Genomic DNA, 16997 nt, shown 5'->3' on the forward strand with positions numbered 1-16997 from the left:
AATACTTGAAGAACAATCTTTCATTTGAATATGTGTAGTCTTCATAATTGTCCACTGGTTCCAATGGGGCAGGATCCTCAAGCACTGGCAGTCTGGGATGTCATCAAGGCTTCACCAGTACCTTCACTCACAGCTTTAGGTATTTTCATCATGAAAAAATGTTGGAAGACATTTGAACTTGTTATTTGATGCATACAGATCTGCAGATGAGCGTATTTTGCGATAATTTCCCTGTACCTGGCACAGAATTCGGTGCACCTCAAACTCTGCGTTTAGTTTTGGGTCCCTCCTGAAAGGAGGGCATTGAGGGGCTGGAGTGAGTTCAGAGAAAGGCAACAGAGCTGGGGAAGGGTCTGGAAAACAAGTCTGATGAGGAGCAGCTGAGGGGGCTCAGCCTGGAGACAAAGAGGCTTGGGGAGACTTTATACCATTCTGTACAACTCCTGAAAGGAGGCTGTAGCCAGGTGGGGGGCAGCTTCTCTTCCTAAGCAGTAACTGATAGGACAATAAAAAAACACTAGGAGAGATTTAGGTTGGATGTTAGAAGAAATTCTCAATGGAAATGGTTGTCAAGTTTTGGAATCGGCTGCCCAGGGAGTCACCATCCCTGCAGGGATTTAAAAGTCATGTAGATGTAGCACTTGGGGACATGGTTTAGTCGTGGGCTTGGCTGTGCTGGCTGAATGGTTGGACTCCAATGACCTTAAAGAACTTTCCAAAACTAAACAATTCTATGATAATTTAAAGTGTCAGGATAATAAAATCATTTTTGGCAGATTATTTCTGCCAGGTGTTTTTGATATGTGTCTGATATTTCTGAAGGCATAATCTCCACATTTCAAGTTGGTAGGTAGCCTCACTTAAGGATTTCCATAACAAGACCAATCATAGCTTAAGAAGTAAATATAAATCAACCACACTAACAACCAAGTAATCAAACAACTCAGCTCCTCATCTGTTATGAAGCAAGTTTGTAGAGCTCTTGCAAAAACTCTAAGCTTACTGTTCCAAGACAGTTTTTCAGCTCAATTCTGTTTCCCTCTTTGAGCAAGCTCTACAGCCAAAAATATATAAAAAAATAAGCCAATGAACTGTCCCAGGTCAAGCCAACTCTATCATGGAATTTCCTATTATAAACAAACCTTTGGAATCACAAATCAAAACTTGGTATCTATATTGTTCTTTCTCTCCCCAAGTTAACCTTGTTCTTATCCTTTAAACTCACTTTATACGATTGTCTTTGAGGGGTAGTTTCCTTTATATATATACAAACCATCGTTGCAGTGATTGATAATATAAATAAGCTGTAAGCACACATTTCATCTAGGCTTGTACTGATATCCATTTGCTTGTAGCATTGTGTTAGGGGTATTACTCGTGAAACTTAACAACTTATTAAAATAACACTCCCCTGCACAGAAAGATGATGCCTGCCACACTCAAGTGAAGTGAAGAACCTCTGTCACACTTGCTCCTCCTTTTGGACTTGCATCTCTATTTTGAAAAGAAGACTAGTAGGAGATTTGAGCTTAGATAAATCCATCTTTTAACAAGACTGTCACACAAAGTATTTCTAGAGTCATTATTTTTTGTTATTTTATACTAATACTTTTTCAGAAAAGCTGATTCAATTCTTTTCCTTCTCTTACCAAAGCATTCTTCTTCCTTTTTGAGATAGGATAAAAAAATCCTAACAACCTCTTTCTGTGTTATGTTCTTATTCTTCCTCACAAGCTCAAAGAGGAATCATTAAATAATAATTTAAAAGTAACCAATGACCATATTTGTGATTTCTCAGCTAGGCCAGAGATCGTTCAGCACCTTAACTTATCCAGTCCAGCAAAACCTGTATCAGAACTGCCCAGCTCAGCCTCTACAATTATAGATCGATTTAATGTGCAGAGGTAAACTTCAGTGCTCTTCCAGGCACAAATTTTCACAAGATTCTAATTCTTCTTCACCTGTGTACTCAGGCAGGATGCTTTGGTTCTTCCAATTACTTCTTTGGGGGGAAGGTTTCCATGTTGTCTGACATCATAGATTAAGACCACCAGAATGTCTATTATTGAGAGCCATTTCCTAACTCTTTCTCCTATTATTTTCATCTGCAAAACTCAGACTTCTTACTGAGGGCCAATAAGCCCATAACAACATTAGAGTGAATCTAAATTTGTCAAAGGAGAATTCAACTTATCCCAAGCTAAAAGCATTTCACCCAGTTAAGATTTCTCTCATCATTATTTTCCTTTGTGATTCCTTATGTTGTCCTTCCATCAGATAGTCCCATAAACAAAGTTCATTATTATTTTATGAGTTTTCTGCAATATCTCAAAGTCTTTATTTAGTGGAATAAATACATCTTCAACAGAAGAGCAAGCTATTTAAAACAGGGTGTGTCAGTATCAATTTCCTATGCTGAACTTTCAATTAAATGAAGAATTAGGAAAATAATCTAAATAAAATAAGGGTATATTTTCCTTCTGCTTTTTCCCCCAATAGAAGGCTCAAAGATTAATATACCATGCAACAGAATACATGAAACTTCTACAAATTTTAACAAAACCACAGACAGTGAAAACAACTACATTCTGCAGACAATCTTTTAGAGACAAAAGTGCTCTTCAGACAAGGCCTCTGAACAGGTTGTTTGCAAGTGCCTCTTGATAAAGAACTCCCACATGCAGCTGCGCCCATCATTCCCTGAGGAAGAAAATGCTTCCCTTAACATCCCTTTGATGGGCCAAAATTCAGCACCAAAACCTTTCCAGCCTGCAAGAGAGGCCTCCAGAGTAGGAGCATGAGCTCAAATAGAGCTGGTGGGTCCAAGATGGGGGTGTGGGTGAGGGCTCCAGGTGGGGCTGGCCAGAGCCACAAAGGCTTACTCAAGACTCTGTGATAGAGGAAAGAGTCAGAAAATTGAGGATGCAGCCATAATAGTAATAAAAACAAGCAAAAAACCCCAATATTAATCACTTTACATGAATTTCAAGAGAACTGCTTGAAGACAATTCCTCAGTAAGATACCATGCTTTGGGAACTATTAAGTAAAGTTCTGAAGGCTGTTCTTTAATGATTTGAATATCTAAAGCTTGTAGGAAAAGAAAAAAAACCCAGTCATTATAAAATAAACTCCCAACGACACAGACTGTGTATCTCCTCCTGTTTTGGTACGCTGTTCTTTAAATTATTCAGCCGGTAGCCACAAACACATCTTCATGTGGGCTAGGAAATATGCTTGTACAGACTTCCAGAAGGCCAAAGTCTTTTTTTGCTACATCAAAAAGCCATGCAAAAAAGTGTGCTGAAATAGAAATGAAACTCCTAGTACTTTCACAGACTTTACTGGTTCAGTGCATATTTGTTCATGGTAGCTTTTGACAAGAAACAGGATACAGGTCACTGGATATTTTTTCAACTATGATCCAAATAATATGACTTTATCTAATTCTTTTCCCACATGATGAACTTATAACACAAAAGTTTTCAGAGGAGAAAACACTCCAGCCTATTGAAAATAGAAGTGGTAGCCAACCATCAAACTAAGAAGCAATGATGACGGTAAGTACAATCTGACCTCATCTTGGCAGCAATGTTGGCTGATCAAAGAAAGTTAGACATGAAAAACTAACACATGAGATTTGCCAGTAATTTCAACTCCACCTTTGTCAGTGGCGAGTGAGTCCATGTCCAGCAAATCCATTTCCATACTGGCAGGACTGGAATAACCTTTATGTGACTGATAGACTGCTTCTGAAAAGACAGCTGATTTTGATCCCTCAAGCACTTCGGAGGGCTGTGTTAGTCCAGTACCTTTAAAAACACAAATTTATAAACAAATACAAGGTCAGATCACAACATGCTGTATGCTAGACTGTTTGGGTTTTTTTTCCCAGCACATTCATTCTATCCAGTAAATAAGCATTTGGAATGTAATAATTTAAGTGTAGGAAGGGAAAAAAAGGCACAAATAGTAACAATCACCAGGGCCATTAATCTCCTCAAAGCTACCTGCCAGATCTTGGCAGTAGAGGCAACAGACTAGTTTTTTTGGAAAGGACACAAATACAGTACTGTGGTTTATTACTTCTCCAGATATATTGGTTTGGCTCTACTTATATAGACCTAAGTGGCACACATTGTCCAGAAAGTAAGTAAATACTGGAAAAACATGAAGTTCTCATGTCAGATAATGGACTTTTAAAATAATCAAAGTTTTCATAGAGCTGTTACATTTAACATCATTGCCATCGTTTATTTTGTCCCTGAGCAATGGGGGAAAAAAAGGTAGAGAGGAGAAGAGCATGAACTAAAACATATTAAAAGAAAAACAAAACCCACAAACCATCTGCAAATGTTAATGGGTTGATATAAAAAAATCTAGCCAGTCAACAGCTATTGCACCTGGATCTGCTTCTGCACAATTTCTTATGGTAAGAAGATTAAAGATGATTCTATCCATGGCACCCAGATAGCCTTAAACTAAATGTTCCAGATGAAAGGAATGTTGAATATGAGAAGATGATATAAAAATCCATCAACAACAAATGTCAATGGTTGGCACAGAGCAAAACCACTGTCTGACCTGAGACTGGGGACTGGAGCTCTCACACATGTGGAGCTTTTCAGAATGTAGCAAATAATCCCAGCCTCCCTTCTGTGATGATTCAGAAGGATTTCTTTGGAGGATCTGGGGTCATCTGCAGTATTTTCCAGTTCAACAATGGGAAAACCAAGCACCTGTTTGCATTCCCTAATGAAATGTAAGCTACTTAGGAGGCTTCCCACAAGACCGCATCAGAAGCCAGAACTATCTTCCCAATAAAGTGATCTTAAAACCTCTCTCCATGGGTATGCTCCATAGGCATGTGTGTTTGTCTTTTGGAAATGTTGATTTGTCATTTTAAGTTTTAATGCAATTGCCAAACAGTACCACGATATATTGTAAGGTTAAGATAATGAACACGGCAATTTCAGGAAAGAGGTTCTCCTAGCAGCATCATGAGCCACGTTAATTAAAACAGGGCAACACCAAATATTTCACTTTGTGTGAGATCACCCATATCAAAAGACTACCCTTTTCTAAAACAAAATACCACTTTTCATGCTGGGGAAGGTTTATGTTAAATTCTAACAACCTGGAGTAATTATTTGATGCAGTTGATGCAGCAGCTTGTACTGCAATGATCTTGTTTTTTTTCTTCTGGTGACAGAGGCCTTCTTTAGTTTTGAACTACCAGGCTCAGTTACTTCTGGAATTGAACATATAGTCAAATCCTGGAGTACAGATAACCCATATATGTAATTTTATACAAAAAATTAATCTTACTTTAAACCTAGACTCTTCAAAACCCTAAAAGAAAGGAATACCCTCGAAAACCTTACACGCAGATAGGGAGGCTGCATGGTTTATCTGCTTCCTTCCATTACTTATAAAATGCTTTTCTCACCATCAAGCAAATTATTTCAGCCAATGTTAAACTAGAATAATACCAAATCCACAAAAATGGAATTAAAAAAAGCCACCAGAGACAGTTAGAAGAAAAGCTGGATAACCTGAATCCTGTGGTGAATTTAGCGCAAAGAACCTATGTTTCCTCAGTAATTTTGAAAATCTGCTCTTGAAGGATAAGAGGAAGATTTTTGCTGTAGTGACAAAATACAACAAAAAACAGTACTACTTCAGAAGGACTCAATAAAGCAGCTCCAAACTGATAATAACCTGAAGAAGTAAAACTTTTGCCAACTCCAGCAGAGATCAGATCTCCACTGTAACTTTGTTCTGTTTGGTGGATTTTAATTCACTTGAAGATATAACATGTAATTGGGATCTACATGACACATGTTGACATGGTACCAGTATTTCCAATTCAGGAGATTTTTGGCCAACACTGGTGTCCCTGAAAGGAGTGCAACTACTGTAAACATCCAAATCTTGCCAAAACTCATAGTTTCATAGCTGCAGAAAATACTGGGTCTGAATGTGATCATCCTAAGCTCCCCTTCATGGTCTTCCAAAGAAACAGGGAACAGGCATGAGAATGAGAGGGAAAGGCTCCAGCTATTTCCAGCTGTAGGTGGACCTGCCACTTCTCTCCTGCAGGGCCATGGGTGGGCACACGACTCTCCACACTCCCAACTTAGGAGCCTGCAGAGGCTCCAGAGGAGCCTGAGTCCCTCTTCCAAGACAGGGAGTTCACTCAGAGGATCCCACTGTTCAAAGGCACAGGAAAACCAAAAGGGAGGTTGCAGACAAAGTGTGAAACTCCTTCCCAGCCTCCCCAAAATAGATTTGTGTATCCTCTCACTGAGATTCTGTCCTGTTACTTCAGTTCTTCCATAGCCTTATTTATCAGATTTTCATCATTTTAACACAGTAAATTTGCGTGCCAACCAGGAGGAACTGAAATTTGTGAACTTCCCAGGCCCAGGTTCAGAACTGAAGTACATATTGTTTCTTCCCTCAGTTAGAGACACACAGCTGCTCCTGTGTCAGCCAAAGCAGTGCTCAGACATCCAAGTCTGGGAGTTTATTTTTATCAGTCAGCAGTCCAACAGAGGCTTTACATAGGTTGGTTGAATCCTACATTTTTCTGTATATTTTATCCATATATCTCTCTAGCTATTTTATATATATGATACATGCATCTCTTAAAACAAAGTCAAACCTGTCATCAGCTGAATGTTTAATGCAGATGCATTACTTGCCTAGAAGAGAATCTGCACAAGGGAGTACTGCAAACCAGCAGAGTGCATTTTGTGCTTCGGTGCAAGATTATCTCACCTCCATTTCCCCTAAAAATCCTGGTGGAAGAGGAAATTAAGGGAGACAAACTGAACTGTGATGCTTAGGGAGTCCCTTGATTCTGCCTGTCACAGTTTCAAGCCTGCTTGGGGCCTCAGGGGAGTCTGGCTGCTCTTACTCCTCCTCTGCCAAGCAGACAGTAACGGCCCAGTGCTTTTATTCATTACCCCGAATGTAATGCACTAAATTTAACAAGTAACACACTCAGCGGGAATTTATTGGCCTTTTGCAGCATGATTGCAAGGTAGGATATGGATATGGATTCCAATTACTGCTGACACCCAGATAAGAGGAACAAAGCCCGTATATGATTGTTATTAATCAAAGGTGATATCTGGTACTGCGAAGAAAAAGAAAAACAAACCAAGAATAATTTAAAAATACTTAACTAAGTACTTTTTTCCTATCAAAATGTCAGTGGTTGAAAATAAAATTATGCTGGCATTTTCTAGCTAGGAATAATAAAAAGGATAAGCAGATTGTGCAAAAACAGCCAGAAAAAAATGTAAATAAAAACTGCTATTGATTATAAAATGACATGCAGAAAACTCACATCCCAGGAGATGTAATATGCTGTGTAAAGCTTAAAAAAGAAATATGCTTGGGTTCACAGCTGTAGAAGTATTAATAATTGTTAAACAAAATGAAAATTCTGTGTTGTATATTCCAGAGAGCTGAGATTCATATTCATCTGACAGTATTAAAAGATGGGCTCGGAAGAAATTAATTTTTCTTGTTCACATCTGGAGTTTAAATAGGTACAATATGAATGGGCAAAGAACAAGCCAAAGACCACTGCATCAAAATTCCAGAAACCAACAGATGTGAAACACATGTAATGTCTCTCCTAAACCTCTCCCAGGTGTGCACAGAATCGAGCCACTGAGTTATATGGGATTGCATTCATTTCATAACACTGCACCCCACAGCATGTTGAATACTATGGTCATCCAGAGCAGTGAGAGGCAAAGAATTTGGATTCATAGTGTTTGGAATTGCCAGTCAGCTTGGACATAGAAGATGAAAGTCCTTTCCAAGTTGTCTAAACTGTTAAGGCCAGCAAAGTGGGACAAGAGAGCTTATGAAGTTTCTCACTACTATTTCCAATATTCAGGCTGAGCACATCAGATGAATATTTTCTGCTAACAACTCCTTTCCCTTTCTGAGCCATAAGCAGGATGAATTACTTTTCAAAACCATAGTGTTAAAAGGGATGAAAATTTCTGAAAGACACAACAGAAAAATTTGCTTGAAATCCAGTGAGTCTGCTATTCACTGACAGACTGTCTTATATGCCTATAACTTATGTATTACTTAAAAAATTAATCAGAAAATGTGAAAATTATGTTGCAAATACCACAGTGGCTCTTCCTGGATCTATTCTAGAACTCTTTCCTGCTTCTTGAGAACATTTTTATTTCCCAGTCCCTTCAGTATTTGTGAAAGGCAATGTATGTGCCCACTGGGACCAGAACTGACACAGTTGCTGTCTCAAACAAACCATCACAAACTTTTCCGTGAGGCTTCCAGAAAGGAATTCAATGCAGTGACTTGGAGAACAAGCTTAAAGGAGCTTTGACAATCCTTCTGTCTTTAACTAAAGATTTTATTCTACAAGGCATCGTTATCACATCATCTGCATAAGACATGGCACATGCATAAGGCTTACACCTAACTGGGGTTAGCCTGCCTTTCCTGGGGTGCTGCCTCTCACCTGTAAAAAGCAAGACAGCAGTTTTTGCTGACATTGAGAATTACATTTTCATCTCTCCTGTGAGGAGAAACTCCATAAGCATGCTCTACACATACAAGATATATGTTATAAAGATTTATACATTTCATCAAATAAAGAGGCGAGAAAAATAATTTTAACAAAGGCCTTTACTTAGTTAAACAGAAAAGCAATCATGTTTTCTCACTGCTTTTTGCCACTTTACTGGTATATGAAGTGTTTTCAGAGTGGGTAGAGCAGGAAGAAGAAGAGAATGAATAGGAATAAGATATTTATAGGAAATAAAAGTTTTTTAAACACATCCATTATACATTATATACTGTATATTATCTATCACATGACATTTGCTATTTATATGTGAATGGTGGATTGTACGAGAGCACAAAATCTTTTTTGCTGCATTTAATGCTGTAAGGTTTTACTGATAAATATTTGATTGCATTTATACAGCATTTCAAACTGAGGGACAGTCAGCTCGGTGATGCAGCCTTGGATATCAAACAGATCTTTTACTTTTATTAATAGCTCTAGCATTTTCTTGCAATACATGAAGTTTGTCACTGAGGCAGAAATGGAAACAGATAAAATTTTGATTCATCAGAGCATGCAGCTATGTTTATAATTTTAAGCTTGAGATTAGTGCTCACCAGGGCTTTGTAAATAAGGACTTTACTAAGTAATGACTAAGTAAATACACTATTTCCCCAACATTGGCTTCAGAGATTACTTCTGTAGTCCTCCAGCTAAAATGCGTGCTAGTGTTTTACAGTCCTTGCTCACAGTAAAATAAATGCACAGGAGGTAAGTTTCTGTGATTGTCTGCACATTGTTTTCCAAAGGACATGAAACTAATGTTGTTTCCTCATATTGCAACTAGAACCTTATATGAGAAAAGCCCCATGGGTGGCAACAAATGTTGAATCTCCAGTCTTTTGTTCTCAAATGTTAATGACAAAAACCCAACAACATTTTCTGAAAAAGATTACAATTTAAAATGGTAATGGTACATTTGTCTCAAGGGAATTTGTATTCTGTCTGCAAACCAATCAAGATATGGTAAAAGGATTTAGAGGGAAATCACAGCTGAATGCATAAAATCCTGGGAACAAAGAATGGTACCTGCATACAGGAGACAGCTGGCAATATCCATCAGTGGACAGAGAATGCAATGCTCTTTATTCTTACAAATACAAAACCATCTTAATTCTGATAGTTTCTGCTATATGTGACCAGTTTTATTCACACCACGCTGTCAAGGAAGTCACTGTGTCCTCCATATTTTTGCTAGCCCATAGCATGGATGTGCATTGGATCCAGACTCTTCTGATTGGAATCAAAATCACCAAAATGTGGATCAGGTTGATAACTCTAATGTAAAATATTATCTTCTCCTTCCCCTACCCTGTCTTGAATTTCTCACAATGCTTTTAACACACTAATCCTTAAGAATCATTTAAGCAATAAGAGTAGGAGAAGGCATCACACCAGACGGGAATAATTTCATGCCTCAGATGTGTTGTGAAGCATGAGGATGAAGAATAAGGGACTTAGTCACCTGGGAAGTGCAATAATTCCCAGAAATGCACTGCCTAAAGTATCTTTTTGAAATTATTTCATGGGAATTATTTTAGAAAAGGTCAAAAAGAATGATTAGATTTGAGTGATTAAGGTGCCAACCATACAGCTCGTAATTCACTTTTAAATAAATAAGTTCTCTCATCATGCTCTTAAAAATAAAGTGTACATTTTAAAAATTAAAAAAGACCTCCTTGCTCAGGTGAACTTCCACCCTGGCCAAGGTCTGCTACAGCTGGGAAAACAGGGTTTGGGCCACTCTACCTACAAGTGAAGATACTTTCATGGTGATATTTGTCCAAACCCAAAGCAAGAATAACCATTGGAAAGTGCCCATTTCCTCTTCCTCTCAGTGATTCCTCTGCCACAGGAATGGAATCCTTTCTTGGTTTAGGAATGTCAAAGTAAACAGATGTTTTGCACCACTGTATAGGCAAGAGACATAAGTGCTCTCTGGATCAAGCATCTGCTTGGGTGTGGAGCAGGTATCTCAAATTTTACTCTTAGTTTTGTTGGAGCTTTTGTCACCATTTTGTTTCTTTTGCACAGAAAAATCACTTCTATTCTTCAGGGTTGAAAAAAATTGTGTCTTCTTCGTGCAGATTTAATTTTTAATAAAAAAATAGAAGTTTCAGAAAACCTGTAAAATGAAAAATTAAAAAAAATCATCCTTCATTACACAGATAACGAGTTATAGTTCTGTTTGCTGAGGCATCATCTCATGGGTTCTACTAGGCAAATTATCAAGTATTGCATGGAAACAACACTTTGGTTTTGGAAAAAAGGTATCATTTTTCCTTTGAAAATAATTGAGCTGTAGCTAATTTTTAAAGTTATATCATTAATCTAAAGTTTAATCTTTAAAGTCACACTCCTACTCTCATTCTTGGTATATCTTGTAATTTGACCATACTAGATACTGCAAAACATTTTCTTTCTTATTTATGTCATTTTATGTTTCTTCAATGGCATGATGCTACGGGGTATCTTATTTGCCTGATAACATAAGGGGGAAAAAAAGTTAACAATTTAAAGCCAGAGGAAAAGAAAAGGCATTCCAGATTTTAAACCAGAATATTTCTTACTTCTGTTAGCTTGTTATGGCTCTGAGGAACTGATCAGAGTATCTGAACCACTTTTGACATTGCTGTCAAAATGAAATATTTAAATTAAGGGATTTATTTTTCCTCCCCTGGTCAAGTACCACATACAGGTAAAATGTGATAAGAAATCAAAAGGATGAGGCACACTTGAGGGGGTATTCTCTCAGCCTACCCAAGGCACATAACACAGACATGATCCCATGTAACTAAGTTTAGCAGCCAACATCCAGCACAGAGGCAATCATGTGTAGAGGCAGGCTCTGTCAAGGGGTAGTAAAGAAGGTTATTTAGTTCTAACAACAAAATCTTACATTCAAGCTAAGTTTACAGGGCATTTACTGGTTGCTACAATGCATGAAATGCTGTAATTTCCTCTTTCTTGCCTGAACTTCTGCTGGTGTTCCACTTTTGGCAATTGTTCTGGGCATAAAGAGCAGTGAGTGTGTTGGTCTCCGCAGCTGAGAGCAGGAGAGATCCTGCAACTGTTTGTCTTTCACATTAGAAAGGATCAGCTATGGAAGGAGTCTGGGGGCTCAGAAGGCCTTGACAGCTTTGCATCCTCAAGAAGAGACTAATTTGCTGCCAATTGTAAGCAATATATACTGGGGTGAGTAGTGGGCTTAATAACCTACAATAAAATTTCTCAGTTTAAGTATTCAAATGATAATCATGAAATCATTTTCTCTTAGTCATCATCTTCCCTGTGCCCCTCCCTGCTTTGCCTGTGATCTGGTTTACATGCCCTCATTTGCAAATATTTTTGGGACAATGTCAGGTTGCTTTAGGCCAAACAATGAGATTTCTTATCTATTTTTATAAAATTTAATCCCACTGGCAATGTTGGCTTGATTTCTCTAATGGTACAATGAAAACAGTGTTTCATTTGGCTTTAAAACTGTGATCACAGATGAAACATTACAGGGCTATGCCAGAGCATGAGGGCCAGGCACCGAAACCAACTCTAAACAAAAACTGAAACTATGTAGTCTGTATTTTCGTTATGAAATCTGAAAAAAAAAAAGGGGGGGGGGGGGATAACCCTAAAACCTCTATAAAAGTTGCTTATATAAAGAAATAAATTTATTAGATAGCAATATACCGCTGCTATATTGTAACATGCTGCTGATGTGGTATCAGCCAGAGGTGTGGGGTCCCAGATGGGGCAATGTTCATTAACACCCAGCAGCTGGATAATTCATCAGCCAACCAGCACATGGAGTTTCACACCCCTCTTCTGCAATTCAAGGGGGACTTTTCCCCTCCAGCCCACTCCCACTCTGAGTTTAACTCCACAGCACAACTTTTAGGTTATCATTGCAAGGATGTCTAATCCACACTAAATATGCTAATCGAGAAATACCTCAAGGGCCTCTTTGTGCTGGTTTTGGTTCTACATGTATGCAAAATCTGCAGCTTTCAGTGTTATCTTGGGTAAGAAGTCACCATCTCTGGTTCATGAAATGCCATTTTCCTTGTTCTGTATAATGGACAGGTTTCAAACATTATCAACAGACCCAGGCTGGGAGATTAGCTCAGAAGGACACGTTCCATAGAGGCAGGATGGATATTCCTTCTACTCTTTGACCTTCTAATCAAGGGACCTCGGCACAAATAATTTGGTGGGGAAAGGGGAGGGAAGCTGAGAAGAAGTGTCCACCCTGCCATGGCATGCACAGAGGATATCCTGCACACAAGAGCATAGTGCTTACAAGCCCATCAGTATTTACAGCCAGTCTCTTTTTTTTTTCTTTTTTAATTGTGAGATTCCCCAGAAAGAACAGTCCCAGCAGCGCTGTGGTGTGCGCTGCCAGATGCCAAGAATCTGCAGCCTCTCAGAAGTAGATACACTACTCCTACCCCAGTGGTCCTGTGCTTCTCTGGGACATCCTCTGTGATCTACCAGCTTTGGTAAAAAACCTGCTTGCTGTTTTAAGCGTATGAAAAACCTGCCTTATCCCATGGACAAATTAAGCAAATGTCTGTTAGTGAAATCTCATGGACTATCCCTTCCATCAGTAGTTTTAATTGCAAGTTTTTCATAGACAGGAGAGGGGTTTATATCCTGGCTTGAAATCACTAAAACTGCAAGACCATGTTAAATTGTGTGTAAATGTTGGGAAAGAGCACATTTGAAAACTGGACTGAAGAAAATGGTGGCTCCTCCTCCTTCTCCAGCCCGATTTTGTGAACTCAAATGTCCATCTGGTGTGGTGCTGTTCTGCCTGCAGCCACCCCAGGGCCTGGGTGCTGGGCCCTGATATATTCTAATGGCAGATGCCCAGAGCCTCCACGCTGGACCCTCCTTTTTCCCAGGGAGAAAAGGAAAACCAGGGAGGTACCTAAAGAAACAATATGTCAGTTCTTTGTGGCTTTGCTCCCTCACTGCAGGTACCAGCCTAAGATGGGGCACTGTGTGCTAAAACAAACCTCTTGTAAATATTTCATATTCATGAGACAAGTAAAAAAAGGCCTGTCACCACCCTGCGCATTTCTATTATTTAAAGGGTCACTAATCAAGCAGTGAACTTACCTTTCCGACAAATCTCCATACCAGACAATCAATATTCATCTGCTGCTACGATACCCTTTCCCCGCCCGCCCAGCATGGGGATGCAAGCTGGGCTCTCCTCCTCCTCTTCCTCCTCCTCCTCCCTGGGGATTAACACAGCCTGGGCAACGAGCCCTGAGGACCTGGGAGGGTGTGCTGTGTCCAGCACCCCCGGGAAAGGGTTTGGAATTGTCGCCATCGGCCACAGCGGGTACAGTAGTGGCGGGACTAGGAAGGGTTAAAGTTTTGTCTGTGACACTGAAATTGAGGCCAGCTGTAGGTCATATTCATGTCCCAGTCACAGGAAAATGAACCTGTGAGACAGAACCTAATTATCTGCTAAACCAAAAGCCAGTCTCAGTTCAATAACTTACGACAGAGCTGGCAGCCAGATATAGTGTTGCCATGGTAACGCCGAAAAAAAAAAATCCACTGCAGTAGAGAACAAGAAGGAAAAGAAGGAGACTGTAACCCTGAATATGCTGTAGCCATTTGATCTTGGACAAGTAGATATGTCTAAAGAGCCAGATTGCTACAACTGTCTATCCACTTTAATATCCTCTATAATTACTGAAATGAAAAATGCAATTACAGTGTGCTCTGAGCTAAAAACCAGGAATAACTGGCTAACTGGGAATTAATTTTAGAGGGAACAATATCGGTTTCTTTCCCCTCTCAACACACATGGACTGAGAAGTATGTGGGGGCTGGAGAGCAGAGCTGCCTGCTTCCTGCTAGTCCAAAATCACTACATGCCAATCAAACCTTTGCTTTTCCCCATCACCTCCCCCTCCTCCCTCTTCCATCCACAATCCATTACAGACAAGGGAAAAGTTCAGTAGAGCAAAGCACTAAAGATCTCGCTTTGTGGACTGCAATATCTGAACTACGTGGAGTTGAGGGTGACAAGAGTTTACAGCTCACAGGAAAACATCCTGAGCGTGGCCCCTTGCACGAGACACACAAAAAGTCAGAGCAGTCCCTGTGGAACCACACTCCTGGAGCCAGGGGCAAGGGATCATGTCCCCCCAGCATGCTCCTATGGGGAACTGAGCACAGCATCCTCAAGCAGAGCTGGTGCTGGGAATGGGGCTTTTTCCAGCTGAATCCTCCCAGGTAGCAAAACAAAGGATATCATCCTTGAATTACTCACCCAGCTGGCCAGGCACAAGGGCACAGAGCAGTGCCTTGGACCACCCCCACTCTGCCAGGCCCTTCGGCACAGCTGAAAAAAAGTTTATGAAAAATCAGACACAAATACACACCTAACACAAAACTGAATTGTGCTTTGAAATATATATTCAAAAATATATATCTATCAGACACAAGTACACACCAAACACAAAATCAAATTGTGCTTTGAAATATATATTCAAATATATATATATATATATAAATATGTGCACATATTGTTTACTGCTGTGAAGAGCACAAAACCTATCTCTGTTCATTTTGGTCAGAGATGCAGATTTGCTGTCGGGAAGATCAGCAGTGATTCTGTGAAAGAACCTATATCTGTTCATGTGTATTAAAGACAGATTGTAAGTGAAACATCATGGTTAGAACAGTACAATTAAAGCAAATAAGCTACTTATTTGACACTCCTGTATCAGCGTTTCCAGCTTGCTGGAAGAGCTATCTGTGCTTCTCAGAGCAGCTTGCTGAACAGTGAGACTTCACTCCCAGATGCTGGAAACTGCATGGTTTCAGACTCTCACACAGGCATGCTATTCAGACTCAAAGTGTTCTTGCCATTATTAATTGCATAAGAGGCTTCTGAAAAAATTGCAGTATTTCAGATGGTTAAGATAGCAAAATCATTTCCAACCTGAGAATGTGATCAGGAAACATTATCGTCCTCATATTTTTACTGTGCACAGGCTTTCTTTCTTCTAACTGGGCAACTGAAGACCAGATTTGGCAGTTCTTTTCCAGGAAAAAAGGCTTTTATTCTAGTAATAATAGTGTCTGGATAAAAATTACCCATTTAAGTGTGGCACCTTCTGGAGAAGGTTCTGTATCAATCACCAATTCACAGTGCTGTGTATGTGTATGTGAAAAAAAAAAGGAAAGTTCATCCAAAAGCATGTTATTGGCATTCTAGCTTTTTAAGTAAAATATGCAAAAAACACTCAAAAACCCAACCCAAACTCCACAAAAGTCCACAGGCAATGCATCATATAGATCTTCATGTCTCTGTATAGTTTGAGACCCCCATCCTGATCTCAAAAATACTTACCATTAGTACCCAGTCCAGTGAGTAGTTCTGTTGAGGTAGTAGAGGTGTCTGGTATCTACAGAGAAGTGGAGCATGACCTCTCTACACCGGCACAGTTTCTGTCAGCAGTAATGCAGACCAAAAGACGTCCATAGCAATATTTTCAATCAGCCAGCCAGGTGCTTGGCATGCGTGAGATCTCCTAAGGTCTGTGGGTCTAAACCTGATTATGGTGGTCATTAATTTGGCCTGATTTTCATCATGGAAAATATGAACGACCTCGTGCTTTTCTTTCATTGATCTCTGTGTTTCTGAAATGTTAGCAACTTGCTTCTCTGCCAGTCTGAGAATTGTGCTGAGTCTTTTCAAATTATGTAAAGGATTTTTAGGAAAATATCTTCTGGAAATTGTCTTTAATACAGTGGTTTTTGGCCTTCAAGCGATCTATGTAAACTGATAATTCATTTTTGAGAGAAATTTATCAAAAAGGCCTCTGAATCTTTTCTACAAGGATCACTCTCACAGGAAATTCAGAGGCGTGCAAATAATGTAAAAGAAGAGAAAAATTATTGGGAAAAGGTTAAAAACTTCAGCACTGGGAGAAGAAATTCTGCTTCTATTTAAAAAACTGAACTGAAAAAGACCCTGGTCATCACACATGGTAAAAGGAAAAAAGTCTTGATTTTGCTACTGAAATGTGTTTCGTTTCTCACCTGAGCCTACAGACATTCTGAGACAGCACTTCCAAAAAGAGTGGGCTGCCCTTTCCCTGTCTCTGACATGGATCTGCTGAGGAGAGGCAGGCTCATCCTGGGGATGAAGCAAAGGGGAGCCCCAGTGTGGGTCTGCAGAGCCTCTGAGCAGCAGAGCTGCCTCTGCTCCCTGTGAGTCTGACAGGGCCACTGTTAGGGCTGGAGCTTTTTTGGGAGAGAAGAACCCACCCTCACCTGTGATATTGGCAGCACATTTATCACTAACAAATCCCAGGACTGTACACTTTAAGCTGCTCGTTGTAGCTA

At 39.6% G+C, this 16997-nt stretch overlaps 1 long non-coding RNA gene across 1 annotated transcript; it reads right to left on the bottom strand.

Moving 5' to 3' along the window:
• Window positions 1-8387: 8387 nt before the first annotated feature.
• Window positions 8388-13942, bottom strand: LOC115948563. The gene is made up of 2 exons (XR_004082374.1): window positions 13743-13942; window positions 8388-10749 (listed from the first exon to the last, which is right to left on the bottom strand). It is a non-coding gene; the product is annotated as an uncharacterized LOC115948563 (long non-coding RNA).
• Window positions 13943-16997: the final 3055 nt, after the last annotated feature.

Source organism: Geospiza fortis, unplaced genomic scaffold, assembly GCF_000277835.1.
Source record: "Geospiza fortis unplaced genomic scaffold, GeoFor_1.0 scaffold24, whole genome shotgun sequence".
NCBI lineage: Eukaryota > Metazoa > Chordata > Aves > Passeriformes > Thraupidae > Geospiza > Geospiza fortis.